Source organism: Ranitomeya imitator, chromosome 2, assembly GCF_032444005.1.
Source record: "Ranitomeya imitator isolate aRanImi1 chromosome 2, aRanImi1.pri, whole genome shotgun sequence".
Classification (NCBI taxonomy): domain Eukaryota; kingdom Metazoa; phylum Chordata; class Amphibia; order Anura; family Dendrobatidae; genus Ranitomeya; species Ranitomeya imitator.
In genome coordinates, this window is record NC_091283.1 from 451,541,952 (window position 1) to 451,560,482 (window position 18,531).

General features: G+C 45.6%; 1 protein-coding gene across 2 annotated transcripts in view; it reads left to right on the plus strand.

Annotated features, from left to right (window-relative positions):
• The first annotated feature begins 269 nt into the window (after positions 1 to 269).
• Positions 270 to 18,531, plus strand: part of OPRL1 (opioid related nociceptin receptor 1) — a 159,914-nt gene continuing 141,652 nt past the window's right edge. The window contains exon 1 of one of the 2 annotated variants that reach the window (XM_069751103.1): positions 270 to 540. The gene's annotated coding sequence lies outside the window, so the exon portion shown is untranslated. The remainder of the gene's footprint in view (positions 541 to 18,531) is intronic. The other variant, XM_069751104.1, reaches the window with a different exon arrangement.

The following is an 18,531-nucleotide window of genomic DNA, read 5'->3' on the forward strand; positions in this document are numbered from 1 at the left end:
CTCCCTTAATCACCTTAACCATGTAGTACTAGTCTGAGGTGCTTGGGGCTGCTTCCATCAAACCCATGGATGGAAGAGACTATAACCAATCCTTTTAACCCCTTCCCACTCAAGGGCATTTCTGCAGCGCTATTAACCCTTGAGTTGCCACAGAGCAACATCTCCATGTGCAGGGTGGACCCCCACAACAGTATCAGTCACTGCACAGGTCTATGTCTGTGTAATGAGCGTCTCCTCTCCTCCCCTCCAGCCCAGGTCTGAGCCTTGGTGCTTCCTCCTCTCCTATTGTCTGTGTAGCATCAGCAGCACAGTGAGTTAATGCAGAATTCCAGCCCTGCTCTCTGCAGCCAGCACCCCCTCCTTTCCTGTGCCTGTGCTCCCCTCCGAAGCATCGATGTGATTATCCCCCCTCTCCCTCCCTGGTCAGGGCTTTGCAGCTGTCTCTGTTTTGGGGAAGGAGGTATCATCATCATCATCATCAGCTTGAGAAGCAGGGAGACTCCAGACATCACACTGCAAATCAAGGTGCAACCAGACAGGGTAAGTCCCATCCTTCTCCTCCAGCCCCTTGCCTCCAGAATCCCCTCTGGGATTGTGTTATCCTGGGGTACCCCTCCAGCCCCGTCTTGACAGGCCTGCCTTGCTGTGGGATGCTCTGCTGTCATGCAGTCTGCACCAAGTGCCCTGTTGCTATGTACTGGTGCAGGGATGTGTGGTGCAGTGTGAGATGCTCTGCAGCAGAGAGCCCCCAACTACAGCCTAACTTCTGGGACCAGCAAAGTGTCACCCCATCAACTTACCCAGCACTGGGGTAATGACCCCCATGTGGAATCCTCTGCATTACCCTCATACGGTCTCCTATAGGGGATGCCCAGTGATGGCTTTTTCTGGTTTGGCTACTGTACATATGTTGGATTTGATAACCTGTAGCTTTGCAGTAGTTGGGGGACTACAAGTTCCAGCAAGTCATACAAAAAGAGAAGCTACAGGTTGCTTATATATGTGCAATGTGCATTTTGCTGTCTTACTATACAGACACATTGGGTTGTATACTACATATTAGGTGTCACATTATGCAGACTTTTATGAAGCTGTTCACACTACGTTGGGGCATATATATATATATATATATATATATATATATATATATATATATGTATATATATATATATATATATATATATATATATATATATATGATACTGCACCTTCAGAGCAGGTTTTGTGCTGCAGACTGTATGGATGTGCTGCAGACTGTACGAATGTGCTGCAGACTGTATGGATGTGCCGCAGACAGCAGTGTGTGCAATGTTTCCAACCCTGCAAAGGCCATTCACAGTGCTGTGTACCTGACGTCTGTCTGTCTGACCCTTCCTACTAAGTGATACCGTATGAGATGTTTTTTTCTGACACCGCACTGTAGCAGAAGGCTGACCCCCTCCCATATACACAATTACCATTATGATGGGGGGTCTGCTATGTTGTGACATATAAGTGACATCACCCTTGGGATATGAAAGGAATTGTGACATTTGGGGATATGGATACCTTGCATATCAGTGATAGAGGGAGAAGTTACTTATCTGGTTCATTTTCTGTGTTAATATATATGTACACATGCACTGATCTATATACCTATAGAGACTGCTCGTCTTAGGCACAAGGGCTTACACTGTATTATTTTGCCTGGCTATCTTGCAAGATATAGCTTGGCATTGGTTTCGTATATAATTATTTTCAGCCTCTAGGTGTATCCAGAGTTGCATCTTTGGATACCCATTGATGACACTTGGGGATGTACAGAATTTAGCAGCAGGTATACCAAGCAGGAACGCTAGACCTATGGTCTACTGTGTACTGTGCAGTCTGTCATAGCTCCCTGCTCTTCAATGGGATGACAGACAGACGAGGAGTGACAAAAACTTCTCGCCACCCATGATCACTACGCGCTATCACAAATCTCCAGTGCTGAGAAGCTCCAGACTTTGGGTTCTGTGACCCTTCTGTAAATGTCCCATGTCATGTAATGAGACGGCTGTGACTATAGAGGGGCTGCAGGGTCTTTGTACATGCTACACTAGGGCAGACCTACATCTGTAGTTTAATACTGAAGATAAGCTCTTTTCTTTGAGATTGTAAATCTAGAACCCGAAGTCCCTATGGACATATTTTCTTATTTGAACTACAGTACAGTCTCACACCTAAAAGTGTCATCCAATCCTCTCACACCTGTAGAAAAAAAGTCAGTAGATCAAAATTAGGGGGCCAGTGTCACACTTTATAGCATGCTGAACCACAAAGCTTCACTTTTATTTTTCAATTCTATTACATTGATGAGGGCTTTTAGGGAGATGCTCTCATATCTGTTACTTGACTTAAGTACTTTGCATTTCTTCCTGGTCCTTTAAAGAGAACCTACTACCAGATCACGAGCTGCAGGTTTTTGTTCTTATTTTATTCCCACGGTTCCCCTGAGCAATCTGTGTTTATTATATAACCCACCATATGGTTTAAGGGATGTGGGCCTTTTTTATTCAGAGCTAATTTTTATAGTCTATACCAAGGGGGGGGCGTGGCTCACAGGATAAATATGCAAAGCAACCTAGAGATACGCCCCGGAGGATCCTGTGAGCCACACCCCCAGGGAACGCTCGGGAGCTTTGGGAATAAAGTAAGACCAATATTGGCCACTTTTGACCAAGTGACAGGTGTAAGGTTCACCTTGTGACTTGGATCTGCTAAGCATCATTTCCAGTGGGTACATGGACCCCGGGCATCGGTGCAGCATGGACATGGACACACAGGATTTTCGAGAACAGCAGGAAGGATGAAGAGAGGTCAGCAGGAATTGAAGCAAGTAACAGAAGGCAAGAAACAAACTAAAGTCTAGGATAACAATCTGAAAACTCAGGTATGTGTCCTGATGGGCCTTAAAAGGCCTAAGGATAGATGATGTCACATGCGGGGCAACTGAGGCCAACAGACCGAGGTGAGGGAAGCAAGGCCCAAACCTGGGACAGGTGTGTAACAACAGGTCCTCTTTATGTACTTTACATACATTTTTGATGTGGTATGTTCCAATGTGGCATCTAATGGTCATAAGAGAAGTTACTAATCTATGATAATACAACTTTCACTAATAATCTGCGCACAGTGGATCAAGAAATCCATCTTTTATGGCATTAATGTGGGAATGTGATGAAGGGAATTGAAAGGTGATGTAAAACACGGGTAAGGCTATGTTCACACTTTGCATTTTTGCAGCTTTTTTAATGCCAATTTTAAGCTGCATTTCATAGTACCAGCAAAGCCTATGAGATTTCAGAAATCTCATGCACACACAGTGGTTTTATTTTCCGACTGCTGCGTTTTTGAAAACTGCAAATTGTATCTTCAGAGAGGAAGAGGACTAGAACTCTAGTGCCACCTATTGGAAGTAGTAATCCTAAAATTCAATATCCACCCTTTAACAAGCCTTGTCACATGACTTAGGATAAAAGCCAAAACCAAAATCTCAATTTGCAGAAATTGTGTTTTGGGGTACTGCCCCTCATCAGCTCAAAGTGTGAGATCTGGTTTGGCTGGGTGAGAGGTGTCTGACCGGGATCCAAGGGGTGCTGCATGTCACTTCTTTCTGCTTTTCTCTTCGTATTTGCAGCATTTTTTTCTCCCATAGGATAGAATGGGTATGTACAGAAACACAGGTATCAGTTTTTGCTGCATTTTTGGTGCAAAAAATGTTAATGAAGTTGCATCATGATTTTTTGGGGCCACTAAACTTTATCAACATGCACAAGAGGAAATAAAAGTGCAGCAAAAAAAGTAGCGAAAAAACGTAGCAAAACCTGCTTTTTTGAGGCAGCTTTGACCAGGTTTTGCCTGCAGAAAAAAAACAGCAAAAAAGCAACTTGTGAACATAGCATAAGTGTAGTGAAACAGGACAAACAGCAAATATCAAAACGTCTTCTTCCTTTCTGGTGCTGGCTCATTCCTCAGCACCCGTCTCTTAGGACAGGAGGACAATTTAAGTTGTCCTGAGGGAATTTTTACCTTTCTGTTATTGGCAGGTGCCTTGGTACATGGGTTCAATCTGAGCCAAGACATCTCTCCTGTGTGTGCCATGGTGCAAAATGCGCTAGCAGAGGGTGCCTCTGTGGGGTGACCTAATTCATTAAGGGTGGTTTCACACTTGCGTTTTTGTCTGCAGCGTTTTTTTCTCCTATATTTAACATTGAAAATGCATGCATTTTTTGTTGTACGCGTTTGGTTGCGTTTTGAAACGCATGCGTTTTTTTGCTGCATGCATTCTTTTTCAGAAATGCAACTTGTAGTATTTTTGAGAGGCATTTTTTGACACATAAAAACGCATGCGTTTTCATGCGTTTTTTTGTGTCAAAAAATACATTGGAGTCAATGGAAATGCATGCGTTTTTAAGCACATGCGTTTGTTTGCTTTAAAAACGCATGCGTTTTTATTAAAAAAAACAGAAAACACACTGATATGCCACCCCCCACCATAAAGGTGATAAAGGGATCCTAACCCTAACCCCAAAGGGACCCTAACCCTAACCCTAAAGGGATCCTAACCCTAACCCTAAAGGGATCCTAACCCTATCCCTTACCCTATCCCAAACCCTAAAAACATGTAAATGCGTCAAAATGCTGCGTTTTTTTTCACCACATGCAAAAACGCATGCGTCAAAAAAACACAGCATTTGCACGCGTTTACATGTGTTTTTTCACCATGCGTTTTTTTTTTAAAACGCCTGCGTTTTGAAACGCAAGTGTGAAACCAGCCTAAGATTGATGATGAACCAGGAGTGGACACAGAAAGAAGAGGGCCCTTTGTTGCTCTGCAAGAACAGTAGATGGACCCAATGCAGTCCAGTTGCTCATCATAATGAACAATTCCTCCTACTATAGAGGTGGATCTGGGCCCCGTTATCTCTTGGGTAAAGTCCGGCGGCACAGATTGTACCAATGGTATGTTTGCCCCTTGATGAACAGTGTGCCTCTTAATGATTTTGATTTTAAACTGCCATGCGCCACTGCGAAAATAAGAGTATTGGAGTATATATTTTTTTGTCCTAATTTAAGCTATTTTGTGTTGTATATTATGATGAATCTGCCTACAACGCTTGACCTTGCCCCTCCCAGCTAAGCTTTGCCCACTTCTTAAAAAGTTGGAGCACCTGTCAGAAACTTGTGTAAAAATGCCAAAAAGAAGCACAATTTTTGTGCAACTATCAATTGTGCAAAAATTTTGAAACATTTCAGACTCGCCTTTTTTTGCCAGAGAGGCCAGCTCAAGATCCAACTCTATTCATTCGAATAGAAGCAGATGTGCAGTACCTGGCCACGGCCACTATTCAGTTGATTGAGCCTTGCTGTGCAGCTTTGCAACTGAGCATCAGCATCGGGAACAGCTAATTGATGGGAATACCAGGTGTCGCACCGTCTGGCATTGACAACCTATCATACTGATAGGCCATTAGTTTAAATAGCTAGACAATTCCTTTAAGAAGTTCTTGAGCTGTTCGCTCTTTTAAAAAAATGATGACCCAAGAAGACAATGCCCTTTACTACCTCATCATGTCATTTTAAGGATTTCATTTCACTTGTGGTTGTCTATACAAACTATTGTTAGGAGCTGATTGTAGTAACTACCATGCTACATTTCACATATCTATAGGTTTGTAAAAATGTTTTATTTTTTTCTGTGATCAGTGGGTAAGTGTTAGAAGCATACAGGGTCGTACTAGCCCACCAGAGAAAAGGAGGATTCTCCAGTGGGCCCAGACACTGACACCTGCTGGCATATTGGTCTGCAGCTGCCTAGGGCCCCCACTGCTCCAGGGGCCCCCCAGCCAGTGGCATGTCGCTAATAGCGGCACACCCAGCTGCTTTGGGGCCCCTGAGTCAAGGGAAGCCCTCCCGGTGCCAGAGAGCAGCAGCTGGAGACAGGAGCCTGTCCCCCCGCTAAAGAGAAATGAATATTCACGCTTCCCCATGCCCCCATGGGCGTGGAGAGGAGTGAATACTATTACACTTTAATAGCGGGCAGCGTTAGCTGCATGCTGAGGCTAACACTGCCCGCAGGTGCTGCTGAATCAGGGCCCCTAAAGGGCAGCGAACCCTGATTGCGATCCCTGCAGCTTAGGACTGGAGCGAAGCTGCAGGGATCCGACGCTGTCCTCCTTCCTGCCCACCTGCCCGGCACTTCCTGTCTGACTCAGCGCGACTGGATGACGTCATCATTCAGCACGGCTGTTTCAGAGAGGAAGCTGCTGGGATGTGCTTTGGCTGCTGGGAACGTGCGGAGAGGTGAGTGGGTGCTGTGTGTGTATTTCTGCCTGCCTGCCTACCTGTGTATGTACGGCTGTGTGTGTATTTGGTGCGGTGCTTTGTGTGTGTGTGTCTGCCTGCGTGCGTGCGCTGTGTGTATGTATGTGGTGCGGTGCTGTGTGTGTGTGTGAGAGAGAGTGGTGCGGTGCTGTCTGTGTGATAGTGGTGTTGTGTCTGTGTGTATATTGGAGATTGACAATGATGTGGATGATGGGAGTGGTGGTGGAGAAGGCAATGATGGTGGTGGGGGAGGCAATGATGGTGGTGGTGGGGGGAGGCAATGATGATGGTGGTGGGGGAGGCAATGATGATGTGGTGGAGGCAATGATGATGGTGGTGGAGGCAATGATGGTGGTGGTGGGGGAGGCAATGATGGAGGTGTTAGAATTGGAAATGATGGGGTGGTGGGGGAGGCAATGATGGTAGTGAGGGGGAGGCAATGATGATGGTGGGGGGAGGCAATTGTGGAGGTGATGGAATGGGCAATGATGGGGTGGAGGGGGAGAAAGCAATGATGGTTGTGGTGTAAAGGACAAAGATGGTAGTGGTGGAAAGGACAATGGTGGTGGGGAGGAGGCAATGATGAAGGTGGTGGGTGAGAAGGCAATGATGGAGGTGATGATGAGTTCAATGATGGGGTGGAGGGGGAGAACAGTGATGGTGATGGAGGGGGGCTGCATTATACCCTTTCAGGGGGCTGCATTATACTCTATGAGGTGGTTACATTAGAATTCTGTGGGAGGCTGCATTATTCTCTCTCTCAGGGGGCTACATCATACTATATGAGGGGAGCTGCATTATGCCCTATGAGGGGGCTACAGTATATTCTATGGGGGGCTGCCTTATTAGGGGGGTTGCATTATACTCTGAGTGGGCTACATTATATTCTGTGGAGGGGCTGCATTATATTACATGTGGTGGGCTGCATTATTCTCTCATGGGGCTACATCATACTATATGTGGGGAGCTGCATTATGCCCTATGAGGGGGCTACAGTATATTCTATGGGGGGCTGCCTTATGAGGGGGTTGCATTATACTCTGAGGGGGCTACATTATATTCTGTAGAGGGGCTGCATTATACTATATGAGGGGGGCTGCATTATGCCATAAGAGGGTGCTACATGATATTCCATGGGGGGGCTGCATTATACCTTATGAGGGGGTTGCACTATATTTTGTGGGGTGCTGTATTGTACCCTATGAGGGGGGCTGCATTATATTCCATGAGGGAGGCTACATTATATTCTATGAGGGGGCTATTTTATATTCTACGAGGGGGCTACCCCAACCCCCCTACATAATTAAGACGTTCACTACCTTATATTATACCCTGATATTAGTGTGTTTTACCACACAATTGGTGGTCTTGAATTTATTTCTATGTAGCTACATAGTGGGCCTCAAGAATGATTTTCTCTGGTGGGCCCAAGGTGCTCGAGTCCAACACTGGAAGCATACATGTTATAGAAAGATCTATATTTTGGTTTGTATCATTACAGACCATTTGACATCCAATCCTTTGGTCAACATTATGGCAGCTAGAGGTTTTTTTAAACTCCCAAGCTCCAACGCATGATATGCACTAAGACCTACAATGTACAATATCTCTCTCTCTGAGTCTTTTGGGTCTTTCAAGTCTCAGGGCCCAACTTCAACAGCACTTACGCAGTTCCTAATGTAGCCCTCCTACAGATTTTTAGAAATCTAAGATGATTGGGATTCTTACTAATTTAAAGTGTTATTGGTTATATACTGTACAGCTAATGACCGTATTTCTTGATGATATTTTGCAATAGTGTTGAAGGATGCATTTAGTCAATAGTTTGCAACAATGGTGCAAAGTGCTTCAAAATGATCTTAATAGTGCATTTCATGTGCTACATAAGGCAGGACAGTGGCTTAATGGTTAGCAGTGCAGGGGTCCTGTGTTCAGATCCCACCAAGGACAACATCTGGAAGTAGTTTGTATGTTCTCCCCGTGTATGCTTGGGTTTTCTCTGGTTTCTTCCCACATTCCAAAGACATAGTGATAATGAATCTCGATTGTGGGGACAATGAGGATAATGTCTGTAAATTGCTGTGAAATTAATGGATCTATATACTGTTGTGCTCAAAAGTTTACATACCCCTGCAGAATTTTTGCTTTCCTGGCCTTTTTCAGAGAATATGAATGCTAACACCAAAACTTTTTCTCCACTCATGGCTACTGGTAAGGTGAAGCCATTTACTGTCAAACTACTGTATTTTCTCTTTTTAAATCATAATGACAACCCAAAACATCCAAATGACCCTGATCAAAAGTTTAAATACCCTAGTAATTTTGGCCTTATAACATGCACAGAAATTGACGCAAATGGATTTGAATGGCTACTAAAGGTAACATCCTCACCTGTGACCTATTTTCTTATAATCAGTGTGTGCATAAAAGCTGAGTGAGTTTCTGAGATCCAGAAAGGCTCTTGCATCTTTCATCCAACCACTGACGTTTCTGGATTGTGAGTCATGGGGAAAGCAAAAGAATTGTCAACGGATCTACAGGACAAGGTTGTTGAACTGCATAAAACTGGAAAGGGATACAAAAAGATATCCAAGGAATTGATAATGCCAGTTAGCAGTTTTCAAACTGTGATTAACAAATGGAAAATCAGGGGCTCTATAAAAACAAAACCACAGTCAAGTAGACCAACAAAAATGTTGTCCACAACTGCCAGGAAAATTGTTCAGGATGCAAAGAAAAAACCCACAAATAACATCAACTGAAATACAGGACTCTCTGAAAACTAGCGGTGTGGCTGTTTCAGGATGCACAATAAGGAGACACTTGAAGGAAAATCGGCTGCATAGTCGAGTCGCCCGAAGAAAGCCTTTACTGCGTGAATGCCACAAAGTATCTCGCCTACAATACGCAAAACAGCACAGAGACAAGCCTCAAAACTTAAAATACACAATAAACTTGAGACTTTGGGCCCATTTCATCAAGACTGGCGTTGTTCATGCTGGTCTTGATAACAGGGGAGTGCTGGAGTCAGATGCTCCTCATTCATGACGAGGTGTACTCCACTCTGTGAATCTGGCATGCGCCCCTAGAGGTACACTAAGTCAGAAATCTTACTGCAGTTAGGCTTTATCCCGACAGAGCAAAGATTTGGGTCACCAATACATACTAGAAAGCTTTTGGTCAACAACTATCGGTTCTAGAATGTTTCGCCCCAGCAGTTCGCCCTCAGCAATTCGCCCACAGCAGTTCGCCACAGTAGTTCGCCCCTGGGTACATTTCGCCCGCACAGATTTCGTCCCCAGCATTTGGCCCCCAGAATATTTCACCCCCGCACATTTCACCCCCCGCACATGTCTCCCCCAGCAGTTCTCCCGCAGCAGTTCTCCCCCAGCAGTTCTCCCCCAGCAGTTCGCCCCTGGGTACATTTCGCCCCCGCACATTTCATCCCCAGCATTTGGCCCCCCGGATGCTCCGCCCCTGGCAGTTCACTCCCAGCAGTTCGCCCCCAGATGTTTGTACCCTTGTGGTTCATGAATTCCTGTCCATCATCAATGTTTTGCCCCCAGCAGTTCGCCCCCGGCAGTTCACCCCCGGATGTTTGTACCCTTGTGGTTCATGAATTCCCGTCCGTCATCAATGTTTCGTCCCCAGCAGTTTGCCCCCAGCAGTTCGCCCCCGGATGTTTCGCCCCCGAATGTTTCTCCTACAGCATTTTGTCCCAGGATGTGTCGCCATCTGATGTTTCGCACTTAACATTTTGACCCCAGATGTTTCACCCTCAACTTTTGGGGTGAATATGTAGGGATCAAAATATCTAGGGCTGAACATACCTGGGGTAAAATATACAGGACCCCAATTGCTGGGGATTCCTGTGGCTGCCTTTTCAGCAGCTCACCCAGTGTCTCTTCTGGTTGGCCTTAAAGGAGTATTATTACCCTAGAACAAAAAAAAACACTGACATACTTACCTGTTGCAGCTGCAGCTCCTTGGGTCACGGAGTGCAGTCTAGCAGTTCCCCGTGATGTCTTCTCCTGCTTCTGGCTGTCTTTTCATCTTCCCTGGATCACTGATCCATGAAGCATGATGAATGCCGCAGCAGTGAGGCCGAATGTCTCCAGGCCGCTCACTGACATGATGTCACTCCTGCCCCAATCATCAGTCAATCCAGGGGGCAGGATGCCTCTCCTGTCACTAAGACTTGTGGTGGCCTCCGGATCCAGCATGGCCATCGCCAGCCCACACAGCCAGGAGAAGATCAGGCAAAGATGAGCAGAAGACCTCTAGGTAAGTACCAGAAGGGGAAGATCGGCAGCATGCTTACCACAACATGATTGCTGAAGCATGCTGCCTTATTTTGATTTTGCTGTTCGGCATGAGAATACCCTTTTAATGCAGGCTATGCATGGAAGCACGGGGATTGTTGACTAACTACAGGGTTATTCCCACCAACCATCTCTGCAGAACTGAGATATTGGCTTTGCTGAACCTAAGTGGCGTTTAACCAGCTTCTACAGAACCTCTTTATCAGGTCTTCAGAAGGGGGGTTTTGGGATTAGCCCTCACAGAACACTCTGCCAGTATACAAAACAATGGAGCAGCAGATAAAAGTGGTATTCTCACTTCAGGATCCCTTTTTCTATTGATGCCCATTCCTCAGTTGTATTCTGCATTGAACTGCAACTTTCAGCACTAATGACAATGACAAGTGACTGGAAGCTGCAGCCATAGCTCTCCATGATTCCAGTGAGATCCAGGGTAGATGTGACAGCACCTGGCAAAGAGCTGATCCACCGTGACATGCCATATACAGGGGCATGCACTGCTCTGTGCAGAGAAATGCATGTTCTGGATGGGACTCGGTTGTGTACATCCGGTCTTTCAGCAACAAATGGCCCTTTGGGGACAGCCATTAAATTGGTGTGGCCCTTGGTGAATATGAGTTTGACACCCCTGATCTAAGACAAGTGACCATCATTTTACTGTCATGTACTAGTGGTGTCACACTTAATGGCTTCTTTTTGTCATCCATTATATATCATACTGTATCTAGTGGTGAGCAAACCCGATCTGGAAAGTTCAGGGTTCGTATCGAACATTGCCTGCTCGGGTTCAACCACACCAATCCCAAACAGGCAATGTTCGGAGTTTGCTCATCAGAAAATAAAAATCACTTCTCTCCCTTTTGCTGAGGTACCGAGCTGTGTGGAGAGTCTTCTTGGCCAAGGGAATCCCTAGCTAGGAATCCTGAAAGGGATTCCCTCGGGTAGGATGACCTATTCACACAATGTGGAAGTGCATGGAAAAGGACTGAAGAGGACCCTCCGCATCTGCCGGTACCTCAGCAAAGGGGTAAATAGCAATATATATATTTTCTTTTTACTATCTGGTCAGTGATGAGGATGTGGTGGACAGATCCTCCACTCCTCTGAGTCTCCATATCCATTGAGTTCAATAGAGATGATAGTTTGGGGGTGCTGAATCTGGCAGGTTCACTTCTCACTAATTATATTTTGGGTCTAAAATGTATAAATGTGATCAAGTTACAGTTTTTTTTTATTCCAAAACTTGAGTTTTCTAGATAAGTAACTTTACAGACAGAAAAAGATTAACAATTGGTCAAACCAACCAACATTGCAGAACAATATAAAGCGTAACTCTAAAAAAAGCCCCAAAACTTTTGATATGTTATAGTACCTGTGTCACTGATCTTTTCCAATGGAGAACCCCTTCCAGCAGCTTTAGTTTATTTTTTTTAATATAATATTTTGTAAATGTTATTTCGTTTTGTGTGAAAAGTTGCATCCAAGTTACAGCAGCAGGCTTTATGTGCTGCAGGATTTCAGTGGTTACTAAGGAAGTCGTGCCCCATTGGTAGCAGAAATTGTGGACGGATTCAGGGTTCCTGTCATACATTCAGGGCTGTTCCATCACAGCCCTCTGGAAAGTTCCCCTTCCCCCTCCCCTCATGTGCTAGATCCTGGACAAGAGGAGGGCTTCCCCCCTGTGTGAAGCCAGTAAAGGACTGAGCACATAGGGCGTTGGGGAGCTTTGCAGGGGGCTGTAAACCAGCAACCCTACAACATAGGGAGCACGTTGATGCCTCTTTTAGACTTGCTGTTTTCCTGGCGATTAACGCAGCAGTTTAAAACCGCGGCGGTAGTCGCCAGGAAGATAAAACATTTTTTAAAATGGAAAACCGTGCTGCTTTCTGCTGCAAAGTTTTCCCGCGATTTGAGCCCATTGACTTGCATTGAGCAAATCGAGTGCTATGTAGTGGTTTTGCTGGCGACTACCGCCGCGGTTTTAAACTGCTGCGATAATCGCCGGCAAAACCGCTAGTCTGAAAGAGACCTGACAGTTGCACGTCCCATGTAGCCATGCTCCCTAGAGTCCATCCACAAGTTCTGCTACTAAGGCGAAACGACCTCCTTATTAGCCACTGAAATCCTGCATCACATGGAGCCTGCTGCTGGAACTTGGATGGGACTTTTCACACAGAAATGAAGTTGCTGGAAGGGGTTCTCCATTGGAAAAGAAGATCAGTGCCACAGGTACTATAACATAGCAAAACTTGTTTTTTTTTAGAGTTACGCTTTAACTGTATAAATTAAAACTGTTAAACAAGAAACATAAATGGTATAAAGGGGGAAGGGTTAGAGAAAAAGAGGAAAGCAAAGAAAAATTGCATGTATTAATGTTTGAATTATTTTACAGCTAAATATGTGACCATCAAGTAAAATTCAATGATGTAGGCGATGCCTCTCAGATTATAATCTATCAAGCTTCTATTGTTAAAATCTTGCACATTACGTTTAACCCTTGCTGAAATTGCAGCATTTTTTTTTTTTTGTTGCAGTGGGGGGATTTCCTGTTATTATCTGAATAATTTCTAAACTGTGGAGCTCTTGCTGATGTTTCAGACAGTTAATGAACCGGTATATATTTGGGAAAAGAATACCACATGTTTCTTGAAAGCTACGGTGCCATCCTTTAACGTCATTATTTGTTCGCTGTTGATCATTTAATGTTCGTTCATACATATTCCAAAATTCAACTGGAAACAAAGGTGCCCTGCGTCCTCTGCGAGTCATTTGACCAATATAGGTATCTTCAAAATAGTTGGCAATGGGTATGACTTCTTGTGGAAAGTCAGAATTTTCCACTAACTCTTCAAATGAAGGCACAATATGTTAGGTCTCGAGTTCCCGCTTCTGCACAGGGGGAATCTCGAGCCATCTCCGCTGTGGTCTCCCATCCTTATCCAGCCGCAGTGGAGTCTGCTCAGCAGGGACGTCGGTCCCAGCGTCTTGCTCAGTCTCACTCTGTACAGAGAGTTACTGCTGCTTCTTCAGCTTCTGCCATTAAAGCCAGTGCTGGTCAGCAGCGAGCGGACTTCTCTGGGACTAAGTCCTTGTCTGCACACACTGAGCATGCCCAGGGCAAGATCTCCCGTTGGAGATCGAGGGTCATGTGCTCAGGCTCTGCAGCACATTCCATTGGTCCTCTTGGCAGGTCTTGGAAGGGCAAAGTTTCTGTGGCCACTTCCTGTGCTGCAACTATATAAACTGCGCATGACCGCACGGCCATGCGCTAGTGTACATTTGCTTACGTGTGTTTGTTGTGAGTGCAAGTCGTCCTTGGATACCCCTTCCCTATTGAATGTCTGTTCGCGGAAGGTGTATGGTTGCTATCTAGCGCCCGACTTATCCTACAGCACGAATCACACAGTACAGCGTCCAGTTGCTGTGACCGCCAGTACGGCGCCGTGCACTTCCTCTGTGCTTTCCTTACCCAAGCCTGGGTGGTTAGTGGCGTTCGTCAGTGCGGCACCGCATGCACTCTTGTGCCCTAATATTTAGCTTCCTTACACACCCAGTTGCGGTGTTGTGCCAGCAAGGGTCTAATCGGACTTCAATCCTAGTTGGGGTTGAGTTCGCTGACTACTTGCTCGCGCTCTATGTGCGGTACCGCGATCCTGTGACGCAACAGGATCGCTTCCTTCACTCTGGGTGAAGTTTAACCCACGTGTGTATACTTATGAGTACCGCCATATAGTCCGTCATTACTTAGCAGCAGGTTCCATCTCTGCACGGTGGACCCCGGGCTGCGAACGCACCATACTCTATCTGTCCTATTATTTGGTGCGTTCCGCTAGCCCTAACACAACATTCTGTGTTGGTAGAAAGGCAAGGGCAGGTATCATGCATATCCAATGAGCAAATTCATGGTCACCTTGATATTGCACCTTGAGTCCTTCATTTTGAACTTTACGTCAAACTGACTGTGATAAGTGGAAGAAGCAACTGGTTTTCTTGAGGTTGGGGAATTCATTCTCAAATGCCTGGATTGCAGATAGTTCAAAATCCCACATAGGGGGAGGGCATCGTGGAGAAAACTTTGCTATTGGGCCAGGGCCAAGCTACTTTTGTCACTGCATGTGAATGTATGCTGCCATTATGCAAAGAAGATTCCAGCCATTCATACAAGGGGCTAAAATCCTGCACTAATACCTGCACCTAAATCCATAGAGCTAGATAGAGATTTTGGTGTAGAATTATCTACACCAGAATAGCTGTAGATCTACAGTTGTGGACAACCCACAGAGGTTAGGAGACATGTTAATGAATCATAGAATCAGAATCATAGAATGTTAGAGTTGGAAGGGACCTCCTGGGTCATCTGGTCCAGCCCCCTGCTCAAAGCAAGATTCGCTAAATCATCCCAGACAGGTGTCTGTCCAGCCTCTGTTTGAAGACTTCAATTGAAGGAGAACTCACCACCTCTTGTGGCAGCCTGTTCCACCCATTGATCACCCTCACTGTCAAAAAGTTTTTTCTAATATCTAATCTGTGTCTCCTCACATTCAGTTTCATCCCATTGCTTCTAGTCTTTCCTTGTGCAAATGAGAATAAAGATGATCCTTCTACAATGTGACAGCCCTTGAGATATTTGTAGACAGCTATTAAGTCTCATCTGTCTTCTTTTTTGCAAGCTAAACATTCCCAAATCTTGTAACCATTCCCCATAGGACATGGTTTGCAGACCGGTCACCATTCTGGTCGCTCTTCTCTGAACTTGCTCCAGTTTGTTGATTTCTTTTTTAAAATGTGGTGCCCAAAACTGGACACAGTATTCCAGATGAGGTCTGACCAAAGAGGAGTAGAATCCTTAAAGGGAACTTGTCACCCCCAAAATCAAAGGTGAGCTAAGCCCACCGGCATCAGGGGCTTATCTACAGCATTCTGTAATGCTGTAGATAAGCCCCCGATGTATCCTGAAAGATGAGAAAAAGAGTTTAGATTATACTCACCCAGGGGCGGTCCCGCTGTGGTCCAGTCCTATGGGCGTCGCGGTCCGGTCCGGGGCCTCCCATCTTCATACGATGATGTCCTCTTCTTGTCTTCACGCTGCGGCTCCGGTGCAGGCATACTTTGCCTGCCCTATTGAGGGCAGAGCAAAGTACTGCAGTGCGCAGGTGTCGGGCCTCTCTGACATTTCCCTCTGAGCTAGTCTAATGTAACTTGCAGGACACCTGACATGAAAATTGTTACATCTGCAACAAAACTTACAAACAAGCAGGTCAGTGCTGGGTCAGGTAAAAGTTCACAAAATGTTTTGATTTTAGAGTGGTTTGCATTCCCCACCTAAATCAGGCCTCATTCACACTACATTTTTTAAATCCGTTTATTTTTTTCGTGTTATGTTTTTTGTAACACAAAAATGTTTTAGAAAAGTTTTGGAAAATGTCTCGTTAAATTTGCGGGAAAAATGCTCTGACAGTATAATTCAATCAGTTGTGAGGTTAACAGATGGAAACAGTTGATTTAACACATCACAAAAGTGCAGCGCTCTGTACAGTACTTTTGTGGCATGTGGACTGATGACGGATGGGAATTCATGCACCACAAGGACAAACTGGTAAAACATCCAAACACAGAATTCTGGGGGCAAAACAGGGTACAAATATCTGGGGGCGAACTGCTGCGGGCGAACTGCTGCGGGCGAAACATTGATGATGGACAGGAATTCATGAACCACAAGGGTACAAACATCTGGGGGCGAACTGCCGGGGGCGAACTGCTGGGGGCGAAACAATGATGACGAACGGGAATTCATGAACCACAAGGGTACAAACATCTGGGGGCGAACTGCCGGGAGCAAACTGCTAGGGGCGAAACATTGATGACGGACAGGAATTCATGAACCACAAGGGTACAAACATCCGGGGGCGAATTGACGGGGGCAAACTGCTGGAGGCGAAACATTGATGACGGACAGGAATTCATGAACCACAAGGGTACAAACATCCGGGGCAAACTGCTGGGGGTGAAACATTGATAACGAATGGGAATTCATGAACCACAAGGGTACAAACATCCGGGGGCGAACTGCTGGGGGCGAAACATTGATGACGGAAAGGAAATCATGAACCACAAGGATACAAACATCCGGGGGCGAACTGCCGGGGGCAAACTGCTGGGGGCGAAATATTGATGATGGACTGGAATTCATGAACCACAAGGGTGGAAACATCTGGGGGCGGACTGCTGGGGGCGAAACATTGATGACAGATGGGAATTCATGAACCACAAGAGTACAAAAATCCGGGGGCAAACTGCCGGGGGCGAACTGCTGGGGGTGAAATATTGATGACATACGGGAATTCATGAACCACAAGGGTACAAACATTCGGGGGTGAGCTGCGGGGGGCGAAACATCCAGAGGCCAAATGCTGGGGAAACATTGATGATGGACGGGAATTCATGAACCACAAGGGTGCAAACATCTGGGGCGAACTGCCAGGGCGAAACATCCAGGGGCGAACTGCCTGGGGGCCAAATGCTGGAGAAGAAATGTGCGGGGGGCGAAATGTACCCAGGGGCGAACTGCTGGTGGTGAACTGCTGGGGGCGAACTGCTGGGTAGTGAATTGCTGGGGACGAACTGCTGGGGGTGAAATGTGCGGGGGTGAAATGTGCGGGGGCAAAACATCCTGGTGGCCAAATGCTGGTGAGGAAATGTGCGGGGGCGAAATGTACCCAGGGGCGAACTGCTGGGGGCAAAACATCCAAATGCCACAACTATCATTCCTGACTCGCCATGCACAGAAGTGCTCGGTTTGGCCAAGCACACCTGTGTTCTATATGAGTCTCCTCTACCATCGTCTTATCTCCATGAAAAACAAAAGGATTGGCTGTTGAAAATCCAATAGACTAGATCCTTCTTTCCTCTTACATCTTCTGTCAGAGGAGGTTTGAGAGGCCCCCATACACATTAGACTGTCGGCTAATCCCACAGATAATGGTGGTCTTGGCCAACATCCTATTCCTGAATCGTATACTATCTTACACTACCAATTAACAAATGCACTGTGCATTGGTTTTGGCAAAAGAGGACTTTGCATCAAAGTAACTGATGACTCAGCAATGTCGGGTTGCATCAGCTGCTTTACAAAATGTTGCCTTGAGTGGATGATCAAGAAGAACATAGACCCTGGGCTGTTCCCCATATTTTGTTTTTATAGAACTGTTCGTGGTTTCCCTTGTACTTATCGGAATGTGCACATTATAGATTCAGACTGAAGGCAGCAAAGCCATGAAGGAGCACAATTAGTAAAGAAAGCAAACCAGAATATGTGGTAAATCTCAGATTCCTCAAAGTACCCCCCTTTTCCACTGATGACAGTTTCATAATCCCCTGGTATTCTGTCAAACATCTGCATCAGGTGTCACCTGGAATTGCTTCTATCAGTGTCTACGGAGGTTCCAGTGATGCTGAGCATTTGTTGCTGCTTTGCCTTCACTCTGCGTTCATCTCATCCCAAACCATTTAAATTTGGTTGCTTTTGGGTGATTATGAAGGCCATGTCATCTGACGCAGTCTCCATCCCACTCCTTTTTGTCATATAGCTCTCACATAGTCTGAAGTTGTGTTTTGGGTCACCAGGAATTGCTTTTAATGAACATTTATGACTCGCCAAGAGTTAAGTAGTGAAATCAAGCACTGACCTTCAGAAAGAGTTTATGACCATCAGATGTGTTTTGCAGAGGCAGTCTTGGTGCACAGCTCCATACAATGCTGAGCCCTATTGCAAAACTGTTGTAAGTTAGAATATCTCAAGAACCAGTCAACTAAGACAAACAGCAATCCATCATCACTTTAAGACTTGAAGGTGGGTCAATTTTAG